This window comes from Leiobunum rupestre, chromosome 3 (assembly GCF_980474605.1).
Source record: "Leiobunum rupestre chromosome 3, qqLeiRupe1.1.hap1, whole genome shotgun sequence".
NCBI classification, from domain to species: Eukaryota; Metazoa; Arthropoda; class Arachnida; order Opiliones; family Sclerosomatidae; genus Leiobunum; species Leiobunum rupestre.
In genome coordinates, this window is record NC_143386.1 from 59267589 (window position 1) to 59277155 (window position 9567).

Genomic DNA, 9567 nt, shown 5'->3' on the forward strand with positions numbered 1-9567 from the left:
AAGAAACCGTCGGACGTCGTTCCGAGTCGCTTTTATTTAACCCCTCCCCCTACCACTTAACTATTTAAAGATTAAAATTTCGGAGCACGTTGCCGAAACCCGGGATCGAACCATGGACCTTTAGATCTTCACTCTAACGCTCTCCCAACTGAGCTATTTCGGTCCCGAAGGAAACCGTCGGACGTCGTTCCGAGACGCTTTTATTTAACCCCTCCCCCTACCACTTAACTATTTAAAGATTAAAATTTCGGAGCACGTTGCCGAAACCCGGGATCGAACCATGGACCTTTAGATCTTCACTCTAACGCTCTCCCAACTGAGCTATTTCGGCCCCGAAGGAAACCGTCGGACGTCGTTCCGAGTCGCTTTTATTTAACCCCTCCCCCTATCACTTAACTATTTAAAGATTAAAATTTCGGAGCACGTTGCCGAAACCCGGGATCGAACCAGGGACCTTTAGATCTTCAGTCTAACGCTCTCCCAACTGAGCTATTTCGGTCCCGAAGCAAACCGTCGGACGTCGTTCCGAGTCGCTTTTATTTAACCCCTCCCCCTACCACTTAACTATTTAAAGATTAAAATTTCGGAGCACGTTGCCGAAACCCGGGATCGAACCAGGGACCTTTAGATCTTCAGTCTAACGCTCTCCCAACTGAGCTATTTCGGCCCCGAAAGAAACCGTCGGACGTCGTTCTGAGTCGCTTTTATTTAACCCCTCCCCCTACCACTTAACTATTTAAAGATTAAAATTTCGGAGCACGTTGCCGAAACCCGGGATCGAACCAGGGACCTTTAGATCTTCAGTCTAACGCTCTCCCAACTGAGCTATTTCGGCCCCGAAAGAAACCGTCGGACGTCGTTCTGAGTCGCTTTTATTTAACCCCTCCCCCTACCACTTAACTATTTAAAGATTAAAATTTCGGAGCACGTTGCCGAAACCCGGGATCGAACCAGGGACCTTTAGATCTTCAGTCTAACGCTCTCCCAACTGAGCTATTTCGGCCCCGAAAGAAACCGTCGGACGTCGTTCTGAGTCGCTTTTATTTAACCCCTCCCCCTACCACTTAACTATTTAAAGATTAAAATTTCGGAGCACGTTTCCGAAACCCGGGATCGAACCAGGGACCTTTAGATCTTCAGTCTAACGCTCTCCCAACTGAGCTATTTCGGCCTCGAAGGAAACCGTCGGACGTCGTTCTGAGTCGCTTTTATTTAACCCCTCCCCCTACCACTTAACTATTTAAAGATTAAAATTTCGGAGCACGTTTCCGAAACCCGGGATCGAACCAGGGACCTTTAGATCTTCAGTCTAACGCTCTCCCAACTGAGCTATTTCGGCCTCGAAGGAAACCGTCGGACGTCGTTCCGAGTCGCTTTTATTTAAATCCTCCCCCTACCACTTAACTATTTAAAGATTAAAAATTCGGAGCACATTGCCGAAACCCGGGATCGAACCAGGGACCTTTAGTTCTTCAGTCTAACGCTCTCCCAACTGAGCTATTTCGGCCCCGAAGGAAACCGTCGGACGTCGTTCCGACTCTTCCGAGTCGCTTTTATTTAACCCCTCCCCCTACCACTTAACTATTTAAAGATTAAAATTTCGGAGCACGTTGCCGAAACCCGGGATCGAACCAGGGACCTTTAGATCTTCAGTCTAACGCTCTCCCAATTGAGCTATTTCGGCCCCGAAGGAATCCGTCGGACGTCGTTCCGACTCTTCCGAGTCGCTTTTATTTAACCCCTCCCCCTACCACTTAACTATTTAAAGATTAAAATTTCGGAGCACGTTGCCGAAACCCGGGATCGAACCAGGGACCTTTAGATCTTCAGTCTAACGCTCTCCCAATTGAGCTATTTCGGCCCCGAAGGAATCCGTCGGACGTCGTTCCGACTCTTCCGAGTCGCTTTTATTTAACCCCTCCCCCTACCACTTAACTATTTAAAGATTAAAATTTCGGAGCACGTTGCCGAAACCCGGGATCGAACCAGGGACCTTTAGATCTTCAGTCTAACGCTCTCCCAATTGAGCTATTTCGGCCCCGAAGGAATCCGTCGGACGTCGTTCCGACTCTTCCGAGTCGCTTTTATTTAACCCCTCCCCCTACCACTTAACTATTTAAAGATTAAAATTTCGGAGCACGTTGCCGAAACCCGGGATCGAACCAGGGACTTTTAGATCTTCAGTCTAACGCTCTCCCAACTGAGCTATTTCGGCCCCGATAAACATGGTCGGACATCGTTCCGAGTCGCTTTTATTTAACCCCTCCCCCTACCACTTAACTATTTAAAGATTAAAAATTCGGAGCTCGTTGCCGAAACCCGGGATCGAACCAGGGACCTTTAGATCTTCAGTCTAACGCTCTCCCGACTGAGCTATTTCGGCCCCGAAGGAAACCGGCGGACGTCGTTCCGAGTCGCTTTTATTTAACCCCTCCCCCTACGACTAAACTATTTAAAGATTAAAAATTCGGAGCTCGTTGCCGAAACCCGGGATCGAACCAGGGACCTTTAGATCTTCAGTCTAACGCTCTCCCAACTGAGCTATTTCGTCCTCGAAGGAAATCGTCGGACGTCGTTCCGAGTCGCTTTTATTTAACCCCTCCCCCTACGACTAAACTATTTAAAGATTAAAAATTCGGAGCTCGTTGCCGAAACCCGGGATCGAACCAGGGACCTTTAGATCTTCAGTCTAACGCTCTCCCAACTGAGCTATTTCGGTCCCGAAGGAAACCGTCGGACGTCGTTCCGAGTCGCTTTTATTTAACCCCTCCCCCTATCACTTAACTATTTAAAGATTAAAATTTCGGAGCACGTTGCCGAAACACGGGATCGAACCAGGGACCTTTAGATCTTCAGCCTAACGCTCTCCCAACTGAGCTATTTCGGCCCCGAAGCAAACCGTCGGACGTCGTTCCGAGTCGCTTTTATTTAACCCCTCCCCCTACCACTTAACTATTTAAAGATTAAAATTTCGGAGCACGTTGCCGAAACCCGGGATCGAACCAGGGACCTTTAGATCTTCAGTCTAACGCTCTCCCAACTGAGCTATTTCGGCCCCGAAGCAAACCGTCGGACGTCGTTCCGAGTCGCTTTTATTTAACCCCTCCCCCTACCACTTAACTATTTAAAGATAAAAATTTCGGAGCACGTTGCCGAAACCCGGGATCGAACCAGGGACCTTTAGATCTTCAGTCTAACGCTCTCCCAACTGAGCTATTTCGGCCCCGAAAGTAACCGTCGGAGATCGTTCCGAGTCGCTTTTATTTAACCCCTCCCCCTACCACTTAACTATTTAAAGATTAAAATTTCGGAGCACGTTGCCGAAACCCGGGATCGAACCAGGGACCTTTAGATCTTCAGTCTAACGCTCTCCCAACTGAGCTATTTCGGCCTTGAAAGAAACAGTCGGACGTCGTTCTGAGTCGCTTTTATTTAACCCCTCCCCCTACCACTTAACTATTTAAAGATTAAAATTTCGGAGCACGTTTCCGAAACCCGGGATCGAACCAGGGACCTTTAGATCTTCAGTCTAACGCTCTCCCAACTGAGCTATTTCGGCTCCGAAGCAAACCGTCGGACGTCGTTCCGAGTCGCTTTTATTTAACCCCTCCCCCTACCACTTAACTATTTAAAGATTAAAATTTCGGAGCACGTTGCCGAAACCCGGGATCGAACCAGGGACCTTTAGATCTTCAGCCTAACGCTCTCCCAACTGAGCTATTTCGGCCCCGAAGCAAACCGTCGGACGTCGTTCCGAGTCGCTTTTATTTAACCCCTCCCCCTACCACTTAACTATTTAAAGATTAAAATTTCGGAGCACGTTGCCGAAACCCGGGATCGAACCAGGGACCTTTAGATCTTCAGTCTAACGCTCTCCCAACTGAGCTATTTCGGCCCCAAAGCAAACCGTCGGACGTCGTTCCGAGTCGCTTTTATTTAACCCCTCCCCCTACCACTTAACTATTTAAAGATTAAAATTTCGGATCACGTTGCCGAAACCCGGGATCGAACCAGGGACCTTTAGATCTTCAGTCTAACGCTCTCCCAACTGAGCTATTTCGGCCCCGAAGCAAACCGTCGGACGTCGTTCCGAGTCGCTTTTATTTAACCCCTCCCCCTACCACTTAACTATTTAAAGATAAAAATTTCGGAGCACGTTGCCGAAACCCGGGATCGAACCAGGGACCTTTAGATCTTCAGTCTAACGCTCTCCCAACTGAGCTATTTCGGCCCCGAAAGTAACCGTCGGAGATCGTTCCGAGTCGCTTTTATTTAACCCCTCCCCCTACCACTTAACTATTTAAAGATTAAAATTTCGGAGCACGTTGCCGAAACCCGGGATCGAACCAGGGACCTTTAGATCTTCAGTCTAACGCTCTCCCAACTGAGCTATTTCGGCCTTGAAAGAAACAGTCGGACGTCGTTCTGAGTCGCTTTTATTTAACCCCTCCCCCTACCACTTAACTATTTAAAGATTAAAATTTCGGAGCACGTTTCCGAAACCCGGGATCGAACCAGGGACCTTTAGATCTTCAGTCTAACGCTCTCCCAACTGAGCTATTTCGGCCCCGAAGGAAACCGTCGGACGTCGTTCCGAGTCGCTTTTATTTAAATCCTCCCCCTACCACTTAACTATTTAAAGATTAAAAATTCGGAGCACGTTGCCGAAACCCGGGATCGAACCAGGGACCTTTAGATCTTCAGTCTAACGCTCTCCCAACTGAGCTATTTCGGCCCCGAAGGAAACCGTCGGACGTCGTTCCGACTCTTCCGAGTCGCTTTTATTTAACCCCTCCCCCTACCACTTAACTATTTAAAGATTAAAATTTCGGAGCACGTTGCCGAAACCCGGGATCGAACCAGGGACCTTTAGATCTTCAGTTTAACGCTCTCCCAATTGAGCTATTTCGGCCCCGAAGGAATCCGTCGGACGTCGTTCCGACTCTTCCGAGTCGCTTTTATTTAACCCCTCCCCCTACCACTTAACTATTTAAAGATTAAAATTTCGGAGAACGTTGCCGAAACCCGGGATCGAACCAGGGACCTTTAGATCTTCAGTCTAACGCTCTCCCAACTGAGCTATTTCGGCCCCGATAAACATGGTCGGACATCGTTCCGAGTCGCTTTTATTTAACCCCTCCCCCTACCACTTAACTATTTAAAGATTAAAAATTCGGAGCTCGTTGCCGAAACCCGGGATCGAACCAGGGACCTTTAGATCTTCAGTCTAACGCTCTCCCAACTGAGCTATTTCGGCCCCGAAGGAAACCGGCGGACGTCGTTCCGAGTCGCTTTTATTTAACCCCTCCCCCTACGACTAAACTATTTAAAGATTAAAAATTCGGAGCTCGTTGCCGAAACCCGGGATCGAACCAGGGACCTTTAGATCTTCAGTCTAACGCTCTCCCAACTGAGCTATTTCGTCCTCGAAGGAAATCGTCGGACGTCGTTCCGAGTCGCTTTTATTTAACCCCTCCCCCTACGACTAAACTATTTAAAGATTAAAAATTCGGAGCTCGTTGCCGAAACCCGGGATCGAACCAGGGACCTTTAGATCTTCAGTCTAACGCTCTCCCAACTGAGCTATTTCGGCCCCGATAAACATGGTCGGACATCGTTCCGAGTCGCTTTTATTTAACCCCTCCCCCTACCACTTAACTATTTAAAGATTAAAAATTCGGAGCTCGTTGCCGAAACCCGGGATCGAACCAGGGACCTTTAGATCTTCAGTCTAACGCTCTCCCAACTGAGCTATTTCGGCCCCGAAGGAAACCGGCGGACGTCGTTCCGAGTCGCTTTTATTTAACCCCTCCCCCTACGACTAAACTATTTAAAGATTAAAAATTCGGAGCTCGTTGCCGAAACCCGGGATCGAACCAGGGACCTTTAGATCTTCAGTCTAACGCTCTCCCAACTGAGCTATTTCGTCCTCGAAGGAAATCGTCGGACGTCGTTCCGAGTCGCTTTTATTTAACCCCTCCCCCTACGACTAAACTATTTAAAGATTAAAAATTCGGAGCTCGTTGCCGAAACCCGGGATCGAACCAGGGACCTTTAGATCTTCAGTCTAACGCTCTCCCAACTGAGCTATTTCGGCCCCGAAGCAAACCGTCGGACGTCGTTCCGAGTCGCTTTTATTTAACCCCTCCCCCTACCACTTAACTATTTAAAGATAAAAATTTCGGAGCACGTTGCCGAAACCCGGGATCGAACCAGGGACCTTTAGATCTTCAGTCTAACGCTCTCCCAACTGAGCTATTTCGGCCCCGAAAGTAACCGTCGGAGATCGTTCCGAGTCGCTTTTATTTAACCCCTCCCCCTACCACTTAACTATTTAAAGATTAAAATTTCGGAGCACGTTGCCGAAACCCGGGATCGAACCAGGGACCTTTAGATCTTCAGTCTAACGCTCTCCCAACTGAGCTATTTCGGCCTTGAAAGAAACAGTCGGACGTCGTTCTGAGTCGCTTTTATTTAACCCCTCCCCCTACCACTTAACTATTTAAAGATTAAAATTTCGGAGCACGTTTCCGAAACCCGGGATCGAACCAGGGACCTTTAGATCTTCAGTCTAACGCTCTCCCAACTGAGCTATTTCGGCCCCGAAGCAAACCGTCGGACGTCGTTCCGAGTCGCTTTTATTTAACCCCTCCCCCTACCACTTAACTATTTAAAGATTAAAATTTCGGAGCACGTTGCCGAAACCCGGGATCGAACCAGGGACCTTTAGATCTTCAGCCTAACGCTCTCCCAACTGAGCTATTTCGGCCCCGAAGCAAACCGTCGGACGTCGTTCCGAGTCGCTTTTATTTAACCCCTCCCCCTACCACTTAACTATTTAAAGATTAAAATTTCGGAGCACGTTGCCGAAACCCGGGATCGAACCAGGGACTTTTAGATCTTCAGTCTAACGCTCTCCCAACTGAGCTATTTCGGCCCCAAAGCAAACCGTCGGACGTCGTTCCGAGTCGCTTTTATTTAACCCCTCCCCCTACCACTTAACTATTTAAAGATTAAAATTTCGGATCACGTTGCCGAAACCCGGGATCGAACCAGGGACCTTTAGATCTTCAGTCTAACGCTCTCCCAACTGAGCTATTTCGGCCCCGAAGCAAACCGTCGGACGTCGTTCCGAGTCGCTTTTATTTAACCCCTCCCCCTACCACTTAACTATTTAAAGATAAAAATTTCGGAGCACGTTGCCGAAACCCGGGATCGAACCAGGGACCTTTAGATCTTCAGTCTAACGCTCTCCCAACTGAGCTATTTCGGCCCCGAAAGTAACCGTCGGAGATCGTTCCGAGTCGCTTTTATTTAACCCCTCCCCCTACCACTTAACTATTTAAAGATTAAAATTTCGGAGCACGTTGCCGAAACCCGGGATCGAACCAGGGACCTTTAGATCTTCAGTCTAACGCTCTCCCAACTGAGCTATTTCGGCCTTGAAAGAAACAGTCGGACGTCGTTCTGAGTCGCTTTTATTTAACCCCTCCCCCTACCACTTAACTATTTAAAGATTAAAATTTCGGAGCACGTTTCCGAAACCCGGGATCGAACCAGGGACCTTTAGATCTTCAGTCTAACGCTCTCCCAACTGAGCTATTTCGGCCTCGAAGGAAACCGTCGGACGTCGTTCCGAGTCGCTTTTATTTAAATCCTCCCCCTACCACTTAACTATTTAAAGATTAAAAATTCGGAGCACGTTGCCGAAACCCGGGATCGAACCAGGGACCTTTAGATCTTCAGTCTAACGCTCTCCCAACTGAGCTATTTCGGCCCCGAAGGAAACCGTCGGACGTCGTTCCGACTCTTCCGAGTCGCTTTTATTTAACCCCTCCCCCTACCACTTAACTATTTAAAGATTAAAATTTCGGAGCACGTTGCCGAAACCCGGGATCGAACCAGGGACCTTTAGATCTTCAGTCTAACGCTCTCCCAATTGAGCTATTTCGGCCCCGAAGGAATCCGTCGGACGTCGTTCCGACTCTTCCGAGTCGCTTTTATTTAACCCCTCCCCCTACCACTTAACTATTTAAAGATTAAAATTTCGGAGCACGTTGCCGAAACCCGGGATCGAACCAGGGACCTTTAGATCTTCAGTCTAACGCTCTCCCAACTGAGCTATTTCGGCCCCGATAAACATGGTCGGACATCGTTCCGAGTCGCTTTTATTTAACCCCTCCCCCTACCACTTAACTATTTAAAGATTAAAAATTCGGAGCTCGTTGCCGAAACCCGGGATCGAACCAGGGACCTTTAGATCTTCAGTCTAACGCTCTCCCAACTGAGCTATTTCGGCCCCGAAGGAAACCGGCGGACGTCGTTCCGAGTCGCTTTTATTTAACCCCTCCCCCTACGACTAAACTATTTAAAGATTAAAAATTCGGAGCTCGTTGCCGAAACCCGGGATCGAACCAGGGACCTTTAGATCTTCAGTCTAACGCTCTCCCAACTGAGCTATTTCGTCCTCGAAGGAAATCGTCGGACGTCGTTCCGAGTCGCTTTTATTTAACCCCTCCCCCTACGACTAAACTATTTAAAGATTAAAAATTCGGAGCTCGTTGCCGAAACCCGGGATCGAACCAGGGACCTTTAGATCTTCAGTCTAACGCTCTCCCAACTGAGCTATTTCGTCCTCGAAGGAAATCGTCGGACGTCGTTCCGAGTCGCTTTTATTTAACCCCTCCCCCTACGACTAAACTATTTAAAGATTAAAAATTCGGAGCTCGTTGCCGAAACCCGGGATCGAACCAGGGACCTTTAGATCTTCAGTCTAACGCTCTCCCAACTGAGCTATTTCGGTCCCGAAGGAAACCGTCGGACGTCGTTCCGAGTCGCTTTTATTTAACCCCTCCCCCTATCACTTAACTATTTAAAGATTAAAATTTCGGAGCACGTTGCCGAAACACGGGATCGAACCAGGGACCTTTAGATCTTCAGTCTAACGCTCTCCCAACTAAGCTATTTCGGCCCCGAAGCAAACCGTCGGACGTCGTTCCGAGTCGCTTTTATTTAACCCCTCCCCCTACCACTTAACTATTTAAAGATTAAAATTTCGGAGCACGTTGCCGAAACCCGGGATCGAACCAGGGACCTTTAGATCTTCAGTCTAACGCTCTCCCAACTGAGCTATTTCGGCCCCGAAGCAAACCGTCGGACGTCGTTCCGAGTCGCTTTTATTTAACCCCTCCCCCTACCACTTAACTATTTAAAGATTAAAATTTCGGAGCACGTTGCCGAAACCCGGGATCGAACCAGGGACCTTTAGATCTTCAGTCTAACGCTCTCCCAACTGAGCTATTTCGGCCCCGAAGCAAACCGTCGGACGTCGTTCCGAGTCGCTTTTATTTAACCCCTCCCCCTACCACTTAACTATTTAAAGATTAAAATTTCGGAGCACGTTGCCGAAACCCGGGATCGAACCAGGGACCTTTAGATCTTCAGTCTAACGCTCTCCCAACTGAGCTATTTCGGCCCCGAAGCAAACCGTCGGACGTCGTTCCGAGTCGCTTTTATTTAACCCCTCCCCCTACCACTTAACTATTTAAAGATTAAAATTTCGGAGCA

At 48.4% G+C, this 9567-nt stretch overlaps 39 non-coding genes across 39 annotated transcripts; all 39 read right to left on the minus strand.

The window, feature by feature from the left end:
- Positions 1–426: 426 nt before the first annotated feature.
- Positions 427–499, minus strand: TRNAF-GAA (transfer RNA phenylalanine (anticodon GAA)). Its single transcript has one exon. It is a non-coding gene; the product is annotated as a tRNA-Phe (tRNA).
- Positions 500–594: 95 nt separating this feature from the next.
- Positions 595–667, minus strand: TRNAF-GAA (transfer RNA phenylalanine (anticodon GAA)). Its single transcript has one exon. It is a non-coding gene; the product is annotated as a tRNA-Phe (tRNA).
- Positions 668–762: 95 nt separating this feature from the next.
- Positions 763–835, minus strand: TRNAF-GAA (transfer RNA phenylalanine (anticodon GAA)). The gene has a single exon. It is a non-coding gene; the product is annotated as a tRNA-Phe (tRNA).
- A 95-nt stretch (positions 836–930) lies between these two features.
- TRNAF-GAA (transfer RNA phenylalanine (anticodon GAA)) lies at positions 931–1003 on the minus strand. Its single transcript has one exon. It is a non-coding gene; the product is annotated as a tRNA-Phe (tRNA).
- A 608-nt stretch (positions 1004–1611) lies between these two features.
- On the minus strand, positions 1612–1684 carry TRNAF-GAA (transfer RNA phenylalanine (anticodon GAA)). Its single transcript has one exon. It is a non-coding gene; the product is annotated as a tRNA-Phe (tRNA).
- Positions 1685–1788: 104 nt separating this feature from the next.
- On the minus strand, positions 1789–1861 carry TRNAF-GAA (transfer RNA phenylalanine (anticodon GAA)). The gene has a single exon. It is a non-coding gene; the product is annotated as a tRNA-Phe (tRNA).
- Positions 1862–1965: 104 nt separating this feature from the next.
- On the minus strand, positions 1966–2038 carry TRNAF-GAA (transfer RNA phenylalanine (anticodon GAA)). Its single transcript has one exon. It is a non-coding gene; the product is annotated as a tRNA-Phe (tRNA).
- A 104-nt stretch (positions 2039–2142) lies between these two features.
- On the minus strand, positions 2143–2215 carry TRNAF-GAA (transfer RNA phenylalanine (anticodon GAA)). Its single transcript has one exon. It is a non-coding gene; the product is annotated as a tRNA-Phe (tRNA).
- A 95-nt stretch (positions 2216–2310) lies between these two features.
- TRNAF-GAA (transfer RNA phenylalanine (anticodon GAA)) lies at positions 2311–2383 on the minus strand. Its single transcript has one exon. It is a non-coding gene; the product is annotated as a tRNA-Phe (tRNA).
- A 263-nt stretch (positions 2384–2646) lies between these two features.
- Positions 2647–2719, minus strand: TRNAF-GAA (transfer RNA phenylalanine (anticodon GAA)). The gene has a single exon. It is a non-coding gene; the product is annotated as a tRNA-Phe (tRNA).
- Positions 2720–2982: 263 nt separating this feature from the next.
- On the minus strand, positions 2983–3055 carry TRNAF-GAA (transfer RNA phenylalanine (anticodon GAA)). Its single transcript has one exon. It is a non-coding gene; the product is annotated as a tRNA-Phe (tRNA).
- A 95-nt stretch (positions 3056–3150) lies between these two features.
- On the minus strand, positions 3151–3223 carry TRNAF-GAA (transfer RNA phenylalanine (anticodon GAA)). The gene has a single exon. It is a non-coding gene; the product is annotated as a tRNA-Phe (tRNA).
- Positions 3224–3318: 95 nt separating this feature from the next.
- TRNAF-GAA (transfer RNA phenylalanine (anticodon GAA)) lies at positions 3319–3391 on the minus strand. Its single transcript has one exon. It is a non-coding gene; the product is annotated as a tRNA-Phe (tRNA).
- Positions 3392–3654: 263 nt separating this feature from the next.
- Positions 3655–3727, minus strand: TRNAF-GAA (transfer RNA phenylalanine (anticodon GAA)). Its single transcript has one exon. It is a non-coding gene; the product is annotated as a tRNA-Phe (tRNA).
- A 95-nt stretch (positions 3728–3822) lies between these two features.
- Positions 3823–3895, minus strand: TRNAF-GAA (transfer RNA phenylalanine (anticodon GAA)). The gene has a single exon. It is a non-coding gene; the product is annotated as a tRNA-Phe (tRNA).
- A 95-nt stretch (positions 3896–3990) lies between these two features.
- TRNAF-GAA (transfer RNA phenylalanine (anticodon GAA)) lies at positions 3991–4063 on the minus strand. The gene has a single exon. It is a non-coding gene; the product is annotated as a tRNA-Phe (tRNA).
- Positions 4064–4158: 95 nt separating this feature from the next.
- Positions 4159–4231, minus strand: TRNAF-GAA (transfer RNA phenylalanine (anticodon GAA)). The gene has a single exon. It is a non-coding gene; the product is annotated as a tRNA-Phe (tRNA).
- A 95-nt stretch (positions 4232–4326) lies between these two features.
- TRNAF-GAA (transfer RNA phenylalanine (anticodon GAA)) lies at positions 4327–4399 on the minus strand. The gene has a single exon. It is a non-coding gene; the product is annotated as a tRNA-Phe (tRNA).
- Positions 4400–4662: 263 nt separating this feature from the next.
- Positions 4663–4735, minus strand: TRNAF-GAA (transfer RNA phenylalanine (anticodon GAA)). The gene has a single exon. It is a non-coding gene; the product is annotated as a tRNA-Phe (tRNA).
- Positions 4736–5016: 281 nt separating this feature from the next.
- Positions 5017–5089, minus strand: TRNAF-GAA (transfer RNA phenylalanine (anticodon GAA)). Its single transcript has one exon. It is a non-coding gene; the product is annotated as a tRNA-Phe (tRNA).
- Positions 5090–5184: 95 nt separating this feature from the next.
- TRNAF-GAA (transfer RNA phenylalanine (anticodon GAA)) lies at positions 5185–5257 on the minus strand. The gene has a single exon. It is a non-coding gene; the product is annotated as a tRNA-Phe (tRNA).
- A 263-nt stretch (positions 5258–5520) lies between these two features.
- TRNAF-GAA (transfer RNA phenylalanine (anticodon GAA)) lies at positions 5521–5593 on the minus strand. Its single transcript has one exon. It is a non-coding gene; the product is annotated as a tRNA-Phe (tRNA).
- A 95-nt stretch (positions 5594–5688) lies between these two features.
- On the minus strand, positions 5689–5761 carry TRNAF-GAA (transfer RNA phenylalanine (anticodon GAA)). The gene has a single exon. It is a non-coding gene; the product is annotated as a tRNA-Phe (tRNA).
- A 263-nt stretch (positions 5762–6024) lies between these two features.
- TRNAF-GAA (transfer RNA phenylalanine (anticodon GAA)) lies at positions 6025–6097 on the minus strand. Its single transcript has one exon. It is a non-coding gene; the product is annotated as a tRNA-Phe (tRNA).
- A 95-nt stretch (positions 6098–6192) lies between these two features.
- On the minus strand, positions 6193–6265 carry TRNAF-GAA (transfer RNA phenylalanine (anticodon GAA)). Its single transcript has one exon. It is a non-coding gene; the product is annotated as a tRNA-Phe (tRNA).
- A 95-nt stretch (positions 6266–6360) lies between these two features.
- TRNAF-GAA (transfer RNA phenylalanine (anticodon GAA)) lies at positions 6361–6433 on the minus strand. Its single transcript has one exon. It is a non-coding gene; the product is annotated as a tRNA-Phe (tRNA).
- Positions 6434–6696: 263 nt separating this feature from the next.
- TRNAF-GAA (transfer RNA phenylalanine (anticodon GAA)) lies at positions 6697–6769 on the minus strand. The gene has a single exon. It is a non-coding gene; the product is annotated as a tRNA-Phe (tRNA).
- A 95-nt stretch (positions 6770–6864) lies between these two features.
- On the minus strand, positions 6865–6937 carry TRNAF-GAA (transfer RNA phenylalanine (anticodon GAA)). The gene has a single exon. It is a non-coding gene; the product is annotated as a tRNA-Phe (tRNA).
- A 95-nt stretch (positions 6938–7032) lies between these two features.
- Positions 7033–7105, minus strand: TRNAF-GAA (transfer RNA phenylalanine (anticodon GAA)). Its single transcript has one exon. It is a non-coding gene; the product is annotated as a tRNA-Phe (tRNA).
- Positions 7106–7200: 95 nt separating this feature from the next.
- TRNAF-GAA (transfer RNA phenylalanine (anticodon GAA)) lies at positions 7201–7273 on the minus strand. The gene has a single exon. It is a non-coding gene; the product is annotated as a tRNA-Phe (tRNA).
- Positions 7274–7368: 95 nt separating this feature from the next.
- Positions 7369–7441, minus strand: TRNAF-GAA (transfer RNA phenylalanine (anticodon GAA)). Its single transcript has one exon. It is a non-coding gene; the product is annotated as a tRNA-Phe (tRNA).
- A 263-nt stretch (positions 7442–7704) lies between these two features.
- On the minus strand, positions 7705–7777 carry TRNAF-GAA (transfer RNA phenylalanine (anticodon GAA)). The gene has a single exon. It is a non-coding gene; the product is annotated as a tRNA-Phe (tRNA).
- Positions 7778–7881: 104 nt separating this feature from the next.
- Positions 7882–7954, minus strand: TRNAF-GAA (transfer RNA phenylalanine (anticodon GAA)). Its single transcript has one exon. It is a non-coding gene; the product is annotated as a tRNA-Phe (tRNA).
- Positions 7955–8058: 104 nt separating this feature from the next.
- TRNAF-GAA (transfer RNA phenylalanine (anticodon GAA)) lies at positions 8059–8131 on the minus strand. Its single transcript has one exon. It is a non-coding gene; the product is annotated as a tRNA-Phe (tRNA).
- Positions 8132–8226: 95 nt separating this feature from the next.
- On the minus strand, positions 8227–8299 carry TRNAF-GAA (transfer RNA phenylalanine (anticodon GAA)). The gene has a single exon. It is a non-coding gene; the product is annotated as a tRNA-Phe (tRNA).
- A 431-nt stretch (positions 8300–8730) lies between these two features.
- TRNAF-GAA (transfer RNA phenylalanine (anticodon GAA)) lies at positions 8731–8803 on the minus strand. The gene has a single exon. It is a non-coding gene; the product is annotated as a tRNA-Phe (tRNA).
- Positions 8804–9066: 263 nt separating this feature from the next.
- Positions 9067–9139, minus strand: TRNAF-GAA (transfer RNA phenylalanine (anticodon GAA)). Its single transcript has one exon. It is a non-coding gene; the product is annotated as a tRNA-Phe (tRNA).
- Positions 9140–9234: 95 nt separating this feature from the next.
- On the minus strand, positions 9235–9307 carry TRNAF-GAA (transfer RNA phenylalanine (anticodon GAA)). Its single transcript has one exon. It is a non-coding gene; the product is annotated as a tRNA-Phe (tRNA).
- A 95-nt stretch (positions 9308–9402) lies between these two features.
- On the minus strand, positions 9403–9475 carry TRNAF-GAA (transfer RNA phenylalanine (anticodon GAA)). The gene has a single exon. It is a non-coding gene; the product is annotated as a tRNA-Phe (tRNA).
- Between the last annotated feature and the right edge of the window lie 92 nt (positions 9476–9567).